The following is a 19,561-nucleotide window of genomic DNA, read 5'->3' as shown; positions in this document are numbered from 1 at the left end:
TCATCTAATGTACGTCGTCAACTCGTTTTTCCTCTATAATAATTTTATATCTATATAGATGCAAGCATTGAATTATTTCATTTAACGATAAACAAGTCTTTTAATGAGAGAAACACCTTTTCCAAAATTGTATAAATTCAACTGTTACGCATAGAATGTTAATAAGTTGCATATTGGAATTAAAATAATAATAGTTTTAAAACTATTATTTAAAAATCTGTTATCTTGCTAATCTAACATATTATAGGGATGTTTCTAGCATAGATAATTCTATATTTCTTTGGAGCCAATAATTATTTAAGTAGTAATCAATTTGGATTTAGAAAAGTATTAAATATTGTTTGTGCCATTCTTCACTTCTTAACTTAAATATTATATAAGATTACTATATAATCATAAAAATTGCAGTGTTCTAAACAAGGCAATTTCTTATAAAGCTGGAATATTTTGGAATTAGAGAAACTACATGCACCCTTTTGAAAACGTAATTCTCAGAATGCCAATAATTGGTTGATTGGCAATTTCAATATAGCAGAAGAACCGTATTACTAGATTTCCTAAGTCATAAATGTAGGACCATTTATAATTTGTTTTTAAATATTTAATGCAGTATACAGTTTGCTATCGATACAACAACTGTAGTCGGAAAAAAATAAAAATAATTTCTATTAAAAAATTAATTAAATTTACAAACATAGAAAACGTTATAAAAGATAGTTTATTGGTTTAAACCAAACACTATCCAAAAACTATGCACAAAGCCATCAAAAAAATTCGAACAATATTTATTTAAACCAAAAAATCCGGTTTGTTAATTTTATATATTTTAGGCCTTTAAAATCACCCTGGCTTACTTGAAGCCAAAACTGGAAAAAGTATGTGTGAGTAGTATATGTTTGTGTGAGTACGTAAGTCAAAATTTGAAAACTTTTTCAAATTTTCACAATTATATAATATGATTAAGAGATAAATGCAAAATTTGTTATTCATGGTTTAGCCAATTTTGATAATTCCAAAACTATTCGAAAGATAACAGAAAAGTTTCGTGCTGGTTAGTTTTGAGTAAAAATCGAACAGACCCATTATTCATAAATAATTGGTAAAAAAAAAGATTGTGATAAAACTTTTAATGATAAAAGAGTAAATGTCAAGTGGAGTTTAATTACCAAATCAAAAAATTTTATCGTCACAATTTCAAAAGTTTCTAAATCTTCTATTATTAGTATCTAGACTGATACATACATATCGGTGTGTTCATGCAAAATGCCACTTACACCTAGTTTAATAAAGATTTTATTCATATAATTATACAGTGCTTTAGATAGCAAATTTAATTTTCCTGAGATAGGTTTCCGATAAATTAGGACCGGAGTCAAAACGACTAGATTTGAAATAAACTTTTAGAATATATGTGTGCTTTGTAGCTTTGGGCTTAAAAGTCCGCGGAGTAAAAAGGTCCACCACCGACATCTCAAAAACAAGTAAAGATAAGAATTTTTAACAACAATATTTGTAAGTATAAGCAAAAAAATGTATAACCAGCCATCACATTGATTCTTACGATGTTGCTATTGGGAGATAAATGGCAATGATTGAAATTCCATAACAAAAGCATTTTCTTTGGTTGTTAGTTTTTTTGATTGTGAACACTGTTGTTTAGTTCACGAGACCTTAAATGTTTTTTATGTTTACGTAATTTTATTGTTTTATAAGATGTATTGCTAATTTTAAGTTAAATTCAACAGTTTTATATAAAACCTCTATAAAAACTCATACTTAGAAGGGGTATAGTGCACCAACTGAACTTTTACCATGACGAAGGTGTAAACAATAAAAAATAGTAAATAAAAAAGTAAATTAGGTTAAAAAGGCAATTTTATACGAGATAAATTAAATCAATAGTTATTCAAACTCAGCTGATGGATATTTCAGACGAAATACCAGATCAAGGTTATATACAGTATTATCTCTGTAAAAAACGTATCCATAAAATTTATATTTTGCCTTGATTCAATAATATAGATATTATTTCGTAAAATCCCTTTAAAATTATAAATAAGACATTGGACCTATTTGCTCCCTAGACGTCCCAATTTACCCCACCTATGAGGTAAAGAGGACTAGGTGACAAATTTTTGAAAAACAGCAAAAAAACACATTTCTACAATGATGAATTAGCTAGGAGTTTTACTGTACATAGTCAGGTGGTTGTTTGTTTGTTATGTGTTATTTGCTGTAATACATTTGGTTTGGTTTTCACAATATAATTGCTCGAAGTCAAATTTGACCTTTGTGCCCCGCCCTACCCTATATATAAACTAATAAAATGCTGTAATATTCTCATGTGTTATTGGTTCAGTAATGTAGATATTATATCGTAAAATTTCTTTAAAATTATAAATAAGACATTGGACCTATTTGCCACCTGGCCGTCTCATTTTACACCGCCCATGGAGTAAAAAGGACCAGGTAACAAATTTTTGAAAAACAGCAAAAAACACATACAATGATAATTTAGCTGGGAGTTTTACTGATCATAGTCAGACTGTTGTTTTGTGTTTGTTATGTGTTATTTCTTGTATTAAAAAACAAATAAAACAAATTTTTGAAAAACATCAATAGAAAACTCATTTCTGCCATGATGAATTAGCTGGGTGTTGTTCTGAACATAGTCAGATAGTTGTTTGTTTAATATGTGCTATTTGTTGTAATACAATTACTTTGGTTTTCAAGTCGAATTGGACCTTTATGCCCCGCCCTACCCTACACATAAACTGATAAAATTATGTAATATTCTCATGTGTCATTGTCCACAAAGGGCGTGCGAGATGTCACACTTCCGCAACGACGCTTCCGTCACTAATGGACTAGGCGCGTGACTAACCGACTCGAATTACTCTGCGGTACATTTGTAGGTGTTTTAAAATAATATACATCAAACATTAATCACCCAAGACACGTGCTATACATACAAGAGTATTGTTTTCGGGATTTTATTACGTAAATTTATGATTGTTATCTATTTAATGACACACGAAAACACAGATTTTGGAAAAAGAACTGATTCGTGTCCAGCTTGAAGTCAGTATATCATGTCAATCGTGATGGAAACTAGGTTTATAATTATATTTATTGGTATTGGAATTATAAAAAATCATTATCATTATTTTTGCTAACAATAATCAAAACTAGTTCACTGTTCTATGAACTTTTGTGCGATGATTTTTCTCACTATTTAAATTTATGAGAAGGAAAAGACATCCCGTTTATGATTGTTCTAATTGTGACGTGATGATATATTTCAGTAATTCCTCAAAAGATTTTTATTCAAGAATAAGATTTATATATATTTATGGATTATCATTGCAAAAGTTATTAAAAAAGATCACTTTTATTATTACTATTTGAAGAATATTCAGAACTATTCCCACTGTTCTTGGAACAGTTGGGACTATTCCCACTTCTTCCTACTTGGTTGTTCTCATTTTTAAATGCAAGCAACATATTGCTGTAATGTCCCAAAATGATTTGCATTTAGCTATTAGATTTTTATACATTTGTAGGTTATTATAGGAAAAGTTATTGAATAAGATCATGTATTATTATTATTATTATTATTTTAATAATCGGAACTATTGCCACTGTTTTTGGAACAGTTAGCACTATTCCCACTTCTCACCAATGATATCTTGTGAGATATATTTCTTTACTAATACAATTTGTTATAAGACATCCCAATGATTTTCACTAATGATCTATGGACTATGATAATAATCCAATATATGGTGGTAATTCTCAAAATTGTTTTCTTTTTAGCAATTAGATTTTTATACATCTATAGGTTATTGTAGGAAAAAGAATTAAAAAAATCATTCATCATCGTTATTATTATTCTGATAATCAAAACTATTCTCACGGTCTCCTATAAACTTTTGTGCGGTATTTACTATTTAAATATTAGAAGATATCCAAAATGGTTGTCCAAGGTGGTTCTAATTGTGATGTGATGATATTTTGCAGAAATGCACCAAAAATCTATTTTTGTTTTATAATAAAAATATGTTTTATAATAAACATAGTATTACAAGTAGTACAAGGAGAATTAATAAATGAATGAGTAGTAATCCTAGTATATTCGAGTAGTAATCGTAGTACTACGAGTAGTAAACGTAGTTACAATGAAAGAATTAAAAGTAGTATACGAGGAGTATTCAATAAATAAACGAGTAGTAATCGTAGTACTACGAGTAGTAAACGTAGTACTACGAGTAGTAAACGTAGTACTACGAGTAGTAATCGTAGTACTACGAGTAGTAAACGTAGTACAACGTGTAGTAAACGTAGTTACAATGAAAGAAGTACGAGTAGTAAACGTAGTACTACGTGTAGTAATCGTAGTACTACGAGTAGTAAACGTAGTACTACGAGTAGTAATCGTAGTACTACGAGTAGTAAACGTAGTACTACGTGTAGTAAACGTAGTTACAATGAAAGAATTAAAAGTAGTATACGAGAAGTATTCAATGAATGAATGAGTAGTAATTGTAGTACTACGAGTAGTAATCGTAGTACTACGAGTAGTAATCGTAGTACTACGAGTAGTAAACGTAGTACTACGTGTAGTAATCGTAGTACTACGAGTAGTAAACGTAGTTACAATTAAAGAATTAAAAGTAGTATACGAGGAGTATTCAATGAATAAACGAGTAGTAATCGTAGTACTACGAGTAGTAAACGTAGTACTACGAGTAGTAAACGTAGTACTACGAGTAGTAATCGTAGTACTACGAGTAGTAAACGTAGTACAACGTGTAGTAAACGTAGTTACAATGAAAGAAGTACGAGTAGTAAACGTAGTACTACGTGTAGTAATCGTAGTACTACGAGTAGTAAACGTAGTACTACGAGTAGTAAACGTAGTTACAATGAAAGAATTAAAAGTAGTATACGAGGAGTATTCAATGAATAAACGAGTAGTAAACGTAGTACTACGTGTAGTAATCGTAGTACTACGAGTAGTAAACGTAGTACTACGAGTAGTAATCGTAGTACTACGAGTAGTAATCGTAGTACTACGAGTAGTAAACGTAGTTACAATGAAACAATTAAAAGTAGTATACGAGGAGTATTCAATGAACGAATGAGTAGTAATCGTAGTACTACGTGTAGTAAACGTAGTACTACGAGTAGTAATCGTAGTACTACGAGTAGTAATCGTAGTACTACGAGTAGTAATCGTAGTACTACGAGTAGTAATCGTAGTACTACGAGTAGTAAACGTAGTACTACGTGTAGTAAACATAGTTACAATGAAAGAATTAAAAGTAGTATACGAGGAGTATTCGATGAATGAATGGGTAGTAATCGTAGTACTACGAGTAGTAAACGTAGTTACAATGAAAGAAGTATGAGTAGTAAAAGTAGTTCTACGTGTAGTAATCGTAGTACTACGAGTAGTAAACGTAATTAATATCAACTACGAGTAATATGAGTAGTTACAATAAACGAATTAAAAGTCACGGTCTCCAAACTGACAACATGTTCGTTTGGAATAACCTTTTTTATAATAAAATATATTATTTATTTTAATTTTACTTTTTTTTTAAATTTTCATAACTTGACGTCTTATCAATTTTTTATTTCATATTTATTTTTTAGTGCAATTTTGTGTGTTTTTTGTGTTATTTTTAAAACTTATTTGTAGGCACTGAAGATGGGTCAAATCAAGACCCGAAACGTATGTTTCTCTAAATAAAAACATTTTTCAATAAAACTGTTTTTTAATTACTGGATGGATGCCCAAGAAACAATTTTATCATATATATATATATATATATATATATATATATATATATATATATACGAGGTGTGTTCAAAAAGTACCCGGAATTACTAATAATTAAATTTCGCGGGTCTGGAGTGTCTGATTGTCAAATTTTTTTTTTATTGTGTTGGTATACATGCCCCTAAAGTATGATGAAATTTTCAGCTATATTCACTGTTTACTTTGTCTGTGGTAGTCGCTAAGGTTCGACGTGTTTTTCTGAGCTCGGCGATTTTTACAATGGAAGAATTGAAAAGTCAAAGAATTTGTATTAAATTTTGCGTAAAAAATGAAATAAAGTGTTGCAAAGTACAAAAATTCACCAGATATGGCTCCGTGTGACTTTTTCCTATTCCCAAAGTTGAAGAGACCCATGAAAGGACGGCGGTTTTCCTCGATTGAAGAAAATCGCTGAGAGTGCTCAAGGACATATCAAAAAGTGAATATCAAGGGTGCTTCGAAAATTGGAAAAAACGCTGGCATAAGTGTATTATATCTGGGGGGGACTACTTTGAAGGGGACCACATTAATGTAGACGAATAAATAAATATTTTTTTGAAAAAACGAAAATTCCGGGTACTTTTTGAACAGACCTCGTATATATATATATATATATATATATATGTATATATATATACTTAATTCTATATATTCATACATGTGTGAGTTTTATAAAAGAATTAAGCATGTCGTTACCCATTATTGGTTCAATTTAATGCCAGTAATAATAATAAAATATACATGTCGATTGTAAAAGTGTCCATATAAAATGTAGATGTATGTGGTAATGTGTGAATATACCTTATAGTGCATAAAATAGATATAAAATAGAGCATATTACATGTCATTAACAATATCGATTCGAGTAATGTGTTTTTTTATACGTACTAGACTATAGAAAATCTTATATAGGGCAGTATTTTATTTAATATACCTAGCAGGTTAATAAATCAGATCAGATCAGAATATATTAAGAATAATAAATCTTTTCAAGAAGAAGATTTACTTCATTTTATTGTATAATAAATAACATTTTTGCATTCATATTATATACTAGTATTCTATCACATATTGCATTGTAGAGCTATGGAAAATATGAGGCAAAAGTAATATGTTTTTGCAATTTTGTGTTTGAATTAGTTATGTTTGAATTAGTTTCTTCTCACCAAAGACATACAACATGTCTCTATGGCCTTCAAGTAGGTTTATTCTTAACACTAAAAGGGGAGTGATGTGGCAAAACAAGTTGGCTTTGGAGAGATGAATAAAAACAATATTGTCATAACACATGGACTTTGGTAAAAGATCAACTTTTTAATTTAGTTTTGTATATTTGCCTAAATATAATTTATCGAGCTTGAGCTTAATCGAGAAGTCAATAATTAAAAGTTAAGTGCTATCTATGCTAATCTAACAATGGCGCTGTCGTATTGTATGAATGTTGGTTCTATGAGAGTATGGTTTTATTTAAAATAGTTAAAGATCATGCGTATGTAGAGACCATGTGTATATAGAGACCATTACTATAATTAGTATTAATGAATTGACCATTAGTGTAATTTCTGGTGCGCTTCAATATGACTTAGTACTGGCCAGATTCAACATAAGTTTTGATAATATTGTTAATAGATGTATGTATATTTGCTAGCAGTATATACTAAAAATATTGCACGAAATCAAATCGAAATAAGAAAAAGTCAACTAATACGTGGCCCTGGTTATAGATCTTGTTCGCAACAAGCTCAGTGCTAACAGTTTTCTTTTAACATATACACTTTGTACAAGACGCATTTGGGGGTGGGCTACGAAAAAGGCTCTTTATATAGTAGAAAATCCAATAAGGTATATATATATATGTATATACGAGGTGTGTTCAAAAAGTACCCGGAATTACTAATAATTAAATTTCGCGGGTCTGGAGTGTCTGATTGTCAAATTTTTTTTTTATTGTGTTGGTATACATGCCCCTAAAGTATGATGGAATTTTCAGCTATATTCACTGTTTACTTTGTCTGTGGTAGTCGCTAAGGTTCGACGTGTTTTTCTGAGCTCGGCGATTTTTTACAATGGAAGAATTGAAAAGTCAAAGAATTTGTATTAAATTTTGCGTAAAAAATGAAATAAAGTGTTGCAAAGTACAAAAATTCACCAGATATGGCTCCGTGTGACTTTTTCCTATTCCCAAAGTTGAAGAGACCCATGAAAGGACGGCGGTTTTCCTCGATTGAAGAAAATCGCTGAGAGTGCTCAAGGACATATCAAAAAGTGAATATCAAGGGTGCTTCGAAAATTGGAAAAAACGCTGGCATAAGTGTATTATATCTGGGGGGGACTACTTTGAAGGGGACCACATTAATGTAGACGAATAAATAAATATTTTTTTGAAAAAACGAAAATTCCGGGTACTTTTTGAACAGACCTCGTATATATATATATATATATATATATATATACATATACATATATAGATAGGTTTTTCGACGGTGAAACATATTTGGAAGAAATTAGCATCCCATTCGTCGAAATAAAAAATAAGTTAAGAAAAAAGAATTTTTTTTTATTGTGTATTTCGACTTTCGATATATTAAATAAAAATATATTTTTTTGAACGAAAATTTAGTACAAAACTTAAAATGTCACTTTGCTATATTATCATACTGTAGCATGATTTCATGCTCCTTGATGAAGTTATTAGATACTTTAGACATAATAGAATAATCCTATTTTTAATATTTTTAGTTTTGTGCTAAATTTCCGTTCAAAAAACATATTTTATATGATATTGTTAAGTTTCATGCTTGTCAACCTCGATTTGATATATTGTTATTATTAGACTTTATCTAATATCAATCATATGTTATATATATATATATATATATATATATATAATATCTATATAAGTGAGAATGGATATCGCTACTGCTTGATATCAGGATGTCTGTAATAGGAATCGAACTAAATATGAAATAAACAAGGTTGTGTGTGCAAATATAACTTGAGAGTGTTATTTTACATGCGGAAATGTATATGGCCTGTAATTTCCTGATAATTGTTGAGTTTACTATAGTCTTTGCCCTTAACATAAACACCTTTAGTAGTCATCCTGACGTATAACAAAATTGTCGATATCAATTATTTAAATAATTATTACTTGAATTTATTATTGTTTTGTATAGTGTGCAAAATAAATATGTTATGCACTCCTTTACTAACAATTAAAGTCAATTGGTTAAATTAATCGGTATGCGTTTATATCAACTCTACAAGTGTTATATAAGCATTAGGGGCGTTTATTAATCAGGTTATCGATCTTTTAAGGATTTTTGGACCTTCCTCCCTCCCTACGTGGTGATATTCAAAATTATCTCCCCCTATCCCACCAAACAAAAAACGAGAAAAAATTCTATTATTTATAATTTTTTTTGCAAACGTTTGAATTTAAAAAAAAATCAGGTAAAAAATAAATGCACGTGATATCTTACTATAACCCTCTCTTCTCCACGTGATGTTTTGAAATTTTTCTCCCCCTCCTTCTAACGTGATTAATGCCCCCCCCTTATCAAAAATCAGCATATCAGCGTACCGATTAGTCGACATAATGCTGCATTCAAATTTTTTCTATTCCCTTATGAGAACTTTTCTAATTTTTCCAAAACTCCTCCTATCATCACCTTTCAAAATTATAATATGTTTTTGTTTGTAAGAAAATTCCAGTGGGAAAGTCACACAGAAACAATTGAGTATTTGTTTGACGGCAAATTGCAACGCGTGCCCGAGCCTCCGACCGGGCAAATATTTACTCGAGACCGGTCGACCCGCACGCCGCGGTACAAATTGTTTGCAGAGATGAGTAGCAGAATGACTTGACCCTGTTTATAATATTATATAAAAAGTTACTTAATGAAAGTTACTAAAAAAGTTTAGATTTTTATATAGATATGGATATTTTGAGTCATTTTGCGGTATACATATAGGGTAGGGCAAGACACAACTTTCAATTAAAATTTTTTTAATTATACTGTACAAGCCAAACCAACTATGTAACCACTTGTGAAAATGTGTTCATTTATAATAAGCTATTTCCAACTATATGAAAAATAATTTATAAGATATTGTTGAAAAAAATATCTCATTGTCATGACATAAATATTTTGTTTTCTTTGAATATCAAGGTGACTTGATCGCCACATCACTCAGCGCTCAGTATTGACCTTTATAAACCTTTTTTTTGCTATCTTTCTAAAATTTGTCATGTACGTCTCTATACGCAGAGCAACAGCTATTTGAAATCATTACTAACTCTTACTACTATCATAAAATTTGCTTTGCTAGAAATTTCTGTTTTACTTATCATAACCAAACTTATTATTCCTGGAAATACAATTATTACAAATTTCAATCTTCTGTTTGAAATGCGTATATCAGGGGCACACAAATAGTGATATACATATGCTCCCGAAAGCTATTATTTCTAATATATTTGACATCTATAGCTTCAAATGGAAAATTGATATCATACTGCACTTGAGCTGGCAGAATTTGGGATCGAACTGATATCTCGTTTGTGCCAGCTCACGTACGTTCTTAACCACTTAACTACGTTCTTAAGCAACGAAAAAAAAAATACTTTTGTTAAAAATTTATAAATTGACCGTTCATAACTTGATATCGAAGTCGTCGATTAAAGGCTATGACACGTCCTTTGCCCCCTACTTTGAAATAGCATAGTTAAAAATGATATACTTTATTTGTTTTTAAGATAATGGGTGAGGACCTTTTTACCCGCATATGGAGGACCTCTGAACCCGCTCTACACTATTTGAATGTCAAAATTTTAAATAATAGAATAAACTGCATGTGTTTATTTTTATAATAATAATAAATAGATTAGAAACTAATACGGCGCAACGAATAAATTAGAGACTTATAGATTAGAACTTATCTTTTATCAAAATTTTAAATAATTAAATTAAGAGCCTAATTTTGCATAAATTAAGTATGTAGTGGTAATGCTATTTTATGGGTCTGTATTCGTATGGATAACAAACTGCTCGTCACATAAAATCTAACTTCACATATGTGTTAACAAATATACATCGGAAGGCACCCACGATGTAATTTTCATTTGACGTTAGGATTTTCGTGTAAAACACCTGATTGCATAGCAAATGTATTTGCTATTATAATACATAGCATTGACAGTTCCTTACTACCAACCCATACAAATATAGACCCATAACATAGCATTACCATGACATACTTATATTAACTGACAATTTGCTCCAATACTTAATGATTAAATTTTTAAATTAAGTAAATAGGTTTGTACAGCTTGATATCAAGCAATGTGATATTCGGTTGCACTTGAAAATATAATCTGTATTTTCAAGTGAAAACTAGCACAATATATTTTGAGGCACAATAGTTCAGAATACAACACCTATACACCTATAGTACTTCTGATCTCTGTTTATTAACTTATCGTAGGAAGTTATAGTAATCGCAAAAATATCGAAAATATAGCTGTTCGGAAGATACGGGGCAAAAAGTGCCAGAAACGGTAACCAAGTTTTTAAGAGAACAGAGCGTCCGATTTTAATAATTAAAAAAAACTTTTATTTCAAGATGAAGAACTGATTAAATTTTCATGAAGGCAGGTCTAGCGGTTTCGGAAATCTAGTGAAAAAATTAAAAAAATGCCATTTGGCGGTCAAAAATAATCATTAGACATATGCACATCAAATAATTAGATATTTTAACAATACGTTTAAATTTTGTTTATATTCCTATGGGTTTCGTACCAATGTTTATCAGTTAGACGGCGACGCGGCGCTTGCGCGCTTCAGTATTTTGTCTCTATGCAGTTAAAGCAGTACGATTGCTTTGAAAAAAAGTTCAGAACTTCCAAAATATTTCAAAATACACTTTTCTTCAAAAAGTCTTTTTTTTTTCAAAAAAAATTAATTTTTTGTCAAAAATTTATAGTTTCTCAAAAATCTGATTTTTCAGAGTAATTTTTTTTTCAAAAATGTTAATCTTTTAAAAAAATAATAATTTTTGGTACGGGAAGTGCCAGCAATTTGCCTTAAGGCACAATGCCATGCGCCCCACTAGTTAATCTTATATTAAGCTTAATTCACATTTTCACTATTTCTATATCACTAGTTTTTGTATAATCTCTCTATGTCGCCCGTTTAATAAATGCCCCCGTTGGTCAGGGGGCCTTATAAAAGTTTCACCGTAGAGATTTGTTCCGAACTCAGCGGGGGATATTCTTATTTGATCCCAACTGGGGAGAGAAGGAAACGACGGGGATGTCCCGGGGATGAACTGGATGGCGAATTCAATCATTCTCTACTGTTTAACGACACGCACTAAGGAGGGTTCGAAACGATTTAACTCCTTATTAAGGATTTTATTGGGTTGAGAATTGAAAATAAAAATAAGGATAAAAGTCGTTGTAAAATCTCTTCTGCGATAGATGAGAAATCTAGGAATTTATAGAACGATGAGACTGGGGAATGATTTGTAGTATTGATATTGCTCGGTAGCAATTTTGGTAAATTTACAATTGGAAATAATAGAAACAAAATATACATGGGGTAAGAAAATTTATATTTTGCATTGTTGAATATTGTAGCTTTTTAAAATTCATCTAAAATTTTAGATATTTCAATGAATCTGTTTGGCCCCTGGCTGCTCCACTTAACTCCTATGGGGTAAAAAGAGGGTAATAATTTTTAGATAAAAAGTAACAAAACACATTTCTATGATTAGGAATTAACTAGAAATTTTACTGAACATTGTACGATAGTTGTTTGTTTGATACGTGTTATGTGTTGGGCAAAATAACAAATAAGTGCAAATTACACATTTATAGAGAAAGGGATAATAATAATAAATATAATTCATTGGTAAAAGAAAAATGTTATTTAACTTATTGTGTATAAATAATATCTTCACAACATTCATGGTAAAACCAACAATTACAAATTAATTATCATTAAAGAATAGGTATTAAAGTTGGAATACGATTTTAATATTATCTAACTTTTTGCAAGTTGCAAAATATTATTTTGTAAGCTAAAACTTAAACTATTGATTTTATTTTTTGAATATAAAATATTGAGGTAAAATATTGAAAAATTCTCAGGCCCTTCATATTGCAATTTCGTAAACAGCATCTAACTAAAATATTTAAAATATAAATCTAAAAATTAATATAAGGAACTTTGATTTATTGCGAGAAAGGCAATATTGAGTAAGTTTAATTGCAATAAATACTATTATCAAAAATCAAATATTTAAAACTATGTCGTATATAAATAGAAATCTATACTGATACTTTGTATTTAAACATTGTGTAATAAATAAATAAATTGATCGTCTTTTAGATATAATGTCATTGTTAATTGTGCGTGCTGGCAAATATCTTCTGGGTGTTGAAACACATTAATTGGCAATTATTCACATTGCTAACATAATACAATATAAATATATATATATATATAAATATATATATATATTTATTTATTTATTTATTTTATTGTATTTATATCCCGTCTTTAATAACTTTTTCTTCTGCACATCAGAGTGTTATTCATAGAGATTAATGAAAATAGCGCCTTGTGTATGACAATATTTATAGAAATACCAGTAACAATTTAATCTGTCATGATAGAAAATAATACGGTAAAAAATCATATATGAAATCTATAATCTCCAATGACAATTTGATATCACTACTACTTGACACCAGCTTATCAACCGGAATTGGCCACAGTCGGTTTCTTAAGCAAAACGCAGTCTATAAAATATCAACAATATATACATTTATTTTTAATCGTTGATGTATCCTGTTTACACAGAAATGCAAAAATATATTTGCACGTAAACAGTATTGTGAACGTCATATTTTTTTAATTCAAACATACATGACACATGATCTAATAAACTATATTCATTCTATTTCATAGTAATTTTAGATTATTGCTCATGCCTGATGTGTAAATATTTTTTTTTGCGAATTTGTACAATTTGTTGTATATATATATATATATATATATATATATATATATATAACATAAAAAACATATAAATAAATATGTACACATATGTGTATATAAATAAATACATCTCGTATTAATGATCTCTTGTAGCAATACATTGAATCTCACATGACTCAAAATAAGAATTTGTAACAAGGTCGAAAAAGTCATATAATTATGTTTATATATGTATATATATATATATATATATATATATATAGATGTCAAAGGTAAAAATGTAAATTATTTTAACATTTAAATAATTCAAAAATGTATAATTATATTTAAAAAAAGGATTATTGCAAACAATTCCTGAAAAAAGAAATATCCCAAATTACCAAAAATAAATTGAAAATTAATAAACAGTTGAATAATTCTTCTTAAATATATAGATCAGGCCAAATAATTACCTTTAGTAATTACAAATATCACTTTATCAAACAAACAACTATAGAACTATGTTCCAAGTTAATTCTTAATTTCAAATTCAAATTCATATATATTTTTACTTGTTTTTCTAAATTTTTCTAATAATTGCCATATATATATAAAAATTTCATGGTTACACCCAGTATGCCAAAATGTTCAGAAACCTTCAAAATATGAAGATTTAAAAAAAAAAAAATGATTTCGACTTTTGGACGATTACAATAACTTAGGATATGTTGTGCTTTCGCTAGATATAGTATACCTCTTAATTTCTATTCATTTTTTTGTACTTCAATATGTATTAGCAACTACAAAAAATGCACAAATTCTGATACTACTGATTCTCGATAGATCACATTAATTATAGTGGGTATAATATTCAGTATATAGTTATTATTAATTCTTAATTACAATCAATGACGAAACAATGCGATCAGTGTTCTAAACGAATGCCGTAATATTATATTGACATTGAGAAACACCTGAACGGGTGCTGGCTGCCAACTAACTTTTTAAGGCATCGCCGAAATAGACGCATGTGCGCGATCCTTGGACGATCGGGCGCGGGACGATACTGAAGGAACCGAAGCGAGGGCGAAGGCGATTGCGGGAGAACCAGCCAGAACATTCGTATTGTTCGATACGTAACTGATATATTGATACATTATTATATATATATATATATATATATATATATATATATATGGTTATGATCTTTGATAAATACTTATAAGTTGGAAGTTATTACAAATTTTATGTATATTACAGAAATTAAATAAAAATACCAATTTGCACGTATTTGCGGTTCATTATTAGCAACTTGCACGTGTTTTGCATTATTGACAACTCATACGTAACTCTTCTTGATTAGCAACTTTGTATGCATTTGCTTTTATACGTAACTTGAATGCATTTCATTTAATTAGTAACCAGATCAAGGTACATCCGTTTTTGGCATACTTTAGAAAAAATTGATGTGTGTGTATGTATGCATGGATACAACTTTTCGTGTTCTTTTTTTATGAGAGAAGGAGCATCCGATTTGAATGATTTAAAAAACATTCGATAATGATGTGGAGAAGTGGTGATTGATTTTTGGCAAAGACCCTTTCGAAGATGCGGTGCTGAATGTGCATAAAATGGCAGTTTTTGAGGGAACAAAGCATTGGATTTGAATGATTCAGAAAACTTTCTGCTCGTGTTGACAAAACGCTTGTTTTTGGCGTAAAAAAACAATATCGAAAATAAAATAATTCAGATTTTCAAAATTTTAATTCGGTAGACGAAGATCCAGCAATTTGCCTCAAGGCACGATGCCTCGCACGACTAGTTATATATCCAGTTGTCAAAAACAAAATATAACTTAGTTATAAAATATTGTTTTTAACTCTATTCAAAACTTTAATGTAAAATTATTAATATAATAAATATATAATGTTTTTATATTAATTAAAGTTTTTCATTTAAGTATGAAAAGTACATTGTGTAAGAAAACAATGAATAATTAAATAGTAAAAAACTAAATATTTAAAATTCAAATAATTTTTGTTTGTATCTAAAAAATAGGTGAACAAAATCAGTAATTATGGGCATATTTATTCAATTATGTGGCTTTCAAGTCACAGTGACCTATAATATTGGCACTAAGTGTGTGAAAATGATATTTCAGGTTGAAAAGTTAGCAAAGGTAGCAAAGGTCATAAATATTAAAATTATTTGTCTTGAAAATATAACTGAATTCATCACATTTCACGAAAAAAAACATAATTATTTGTTGAAATATCAAAACAAAAAGTCACATAGAGGGTTAATGTCATTATTTGATAATTTCAAATTTAATAGAAGTTGTTCCAATAAATAGTTATTCTGAACACCGTCTAAAATTGTTAATAATTTATTATATTAGGTTGATTAATGAAAAAATAATATTTTCTTACACAAGTTTAGTTAAAAATTTAATTAATGTTATTAATTCAAAGTTACTGATTTGAATGATAAATGATTCGTTTGATTCAAATAGGAATTCACTTTCTTCGGTTTAGTTATTTAGTTACAACTTTGATGATTTATATTAAATTAATTTTTAAAATCTATTTATAATATAAATATAAGAACATACTGCAGATTTAAATTGGTGGTCATATTGATTACAAAAAAATATAAAAAAACTGCTAAAAAAAATTTCATATGCGCATCGTGTTTGGTTAATATATTTTTTAAGAAAATAAATAAATTAAGCGTTATTAATTTTATATGATTAATTCTTTTTTCTCTCTTTTAGGTTCGAAATTTTAATATCTATTAATTATACTTAAGTATTTAATTATTAAATACATAATATATTATTTATGAAGCAGTTTTTATGAAAGTCAGTCATATTTATTATATTTAGTAATAGTTGTTTTTTGATATGGCAAGTTTAAACATTTTATTTAGATTTTAACTAATTCTGCTAATTATTTACTTTACTTTATTTTTATTCTGTACTTGCAAACATACATAAGACATAAAATACAATAATCTTTAATAATTCCTGACATTGGAGAAATATATATTTATGTATTTGCTTCTTCATATATATTTTCTCAATAGATTAGTAAATATATTAACATTTATTATATAACAAAGGTTGATTTATCCATATTTTGTATGGAATGTAATTCTTTACAAATTTATCACAAAAATTGAATTAGAAATCAAACACGTATATTTGTAATTATTTCAATAGAAATTAAAAAAATCTGTACCTTTTATAAATATGAATTAACATCATCATCAATACCAAGTTTCAAAAAACTAATCAGTATTCTGCGACAATATTAGCACGAAATCTTTTTGTTTTCTCGAAGATACGTTTTATATAAATATAGATATGTACTTGAATTTATATTTATCGCCATGAACACACAAAAATATGTATATTTGATAATTTATTTGGTCGCAGAGGAAAGTGAATTGGGTGACCTACACAGTCGAGATTTATTTTGTCCCAGTTACTATTCGCGGACATCGAGCGATGTCGAATATTTTTAGCGCAATTCTCGGAGGTTTTAGCAAAAAATACATTTTAAATAAAAGAATTGCGTATTATTTGTTATCAAAATAACAGGACTTGTATATAATGAAAATAATATAATGCTCATCCATAAAAGTCCTCATACTATAAATAGTTTCCCATTAATAGAAACATCACAGGAATGGATAAGATTTATTTACTATACAAAATTTTAAGTTATTTTTAAAAACAAAGTACATAAAATTTAGTAAGACAATCATATAAAAATACATGAATAAATGTATTTTCTCACTATTTTGTATAGGGAAGAGCAGGTCTTAAAGAGCCGCGGAAAAAAAGGTTCGCCAGCGGTATCTCAATAACAAGTAGAGTTAGGAATTTTTGAATTTTTTCAACAATATTTGAAAGTAACGTGAAAAAGATGTATGATACGGCTCCACCTTGATACTTACGACATTGCTATCAGGAGATTAAAGGCAATGTTTAAAAAATCCATAACAAAAGTATTTTCTTTCGATATTAGTTTTTTTGGTTAAAAACCAACTAAACCTTCACCTTGACAAAGGTGTAAAAAAAAAAAAGTTAAAATAAGCAATAAGAAAAAAATTAAATAAATAGTCATTACAACTCTGCTGATGAATGTTTCTGACAAAATACCAGATCAAGGTTATATACAGGGTTATCTCTCTTAAAAATGCACCCATGAAATTTATATTTTGCATTGGTTGAATAATGTAGCTAATATTTTGTAAAAACCCTTTGAAATTAAAATAAAACATTGAAACTGTTTGGCTTCTGGCTGTCCCAATTTATTTCGTCTGTGGGGTAAAACGGACTAAATTAAAATTTTTTTGAAAAACAGCAAAAAAATAACACGTTTCTAAAATGATGAATTGGCTGTGAGTTTTATTGAACATAGTCAGATAGTTCTTTTTTTTGATATGTATCATTTGTTATGATATAATTGTTCTGGTTTTCACAATGTAATTGCTGTAATTGGTCTTTTGTGCCCCGCCCTACTCTATAGTTCAGTCAAAATTTTCAATATTTATAAATGTCTACAGATTTACTGAATGCCTTAAGGAGACAGTTGTAAATATTATGTTGTAAATAAAATGAATAGTTTTTATAGAAACAATAATTTTGCAAAATATAATATATTACATATGAGTATATAATATTCTCTCGCAAATCATTCTAATTTTACAAAATAAATAATATTAGAAATTGAATTTAGCAAGTCATTAAATATCGTAATATAAATAAATACATAAAGCATAAAAAATAAAACAAATTTAATATGAGTAAAAAATGTTATGTACATATTTCTATTTAATGAAAAGAAAAATGAAATGAATGGATTATGATGGAATTTATACTATGGATATTTAAAGATGCATCATTTTTCTGTTCACCTACAGAATGATGAAATTACAACACAAATCTTGTTCTCAAAACATTTTACAAATAGCGTGATCTTTAACAAATGATATTTAAAAGTTCAGGTTAGTTAAAAGTTGCAAAAGTTTCTGTGTCTGATGAGTAAATTTAATTTCTAAACTTTAGAAAATATATAATAAACTAGAAAATAATATAATTGAAAAAAAAGTTATTTTTTTAAATGTGCAGCTGTAACTCGTGCTCATCCAAATTTATCAGCTTCACTATTTTGATCTAAATATAAGGCAATGTTTACACAATTGTTTTATTGGCATTTACGAAAGTATGAGACGTATTCTCAATTCTATTATAATTCTATATTTAGTTCAAACATGTTGATATCTTGCTCTGCAAATTTATTTTTGATTTATTGGGATAATATTAGTTTAGTTAAAATATCGATTCTTTGCGTTTATTTATTTTAGCATCAGTTTACATAATACTTATATAAAATTTTGGATTTTGTTTATTGGTATAATTTCTACTGCATAAATAAATATAGAGATCCAAAATTTTTTGTGAACCGCGTTGACTAAATAATTTGCACTTAAAAACGGATCGGCCGATCGTCATCCAAAATTATTCATTGTGAGGCCTTATCAAATTAATATTTTAAGAAATCGTCAACCAAAGATCAAATTTTGAATCACATACACAAACACATACATAGACATTCATACACACATACAACACATACTTTTTATGTCAAATGATTCAGAATGACACAAAATGTCGCGGCAATTGAACTGATTGCATTCCCCCCTTCGGAATTAATAACAATATAATCTCTAAGATCGAATTAAT

Source organism: Ctenocephalides felis, unplaced genomic scaffold (genome assembly GCF_003426905.1).
Source record: "Ctenocephalides felis isolate EL2017-DRISC unplaced genomic scaffold, ASM342690v1 CF-g0.4_SCAFFOLD_03570, whole genome shotgun sequence".
Lineage (NCBI taxonomy): Eukaryota > Metazoa > Arthropoda > Insecta > Siphonaptera > Pulicidae > Ctenocephalides > Ctenocephalides felis.
Note: the sequence above shows the minus strand (reverse complement) of the source record.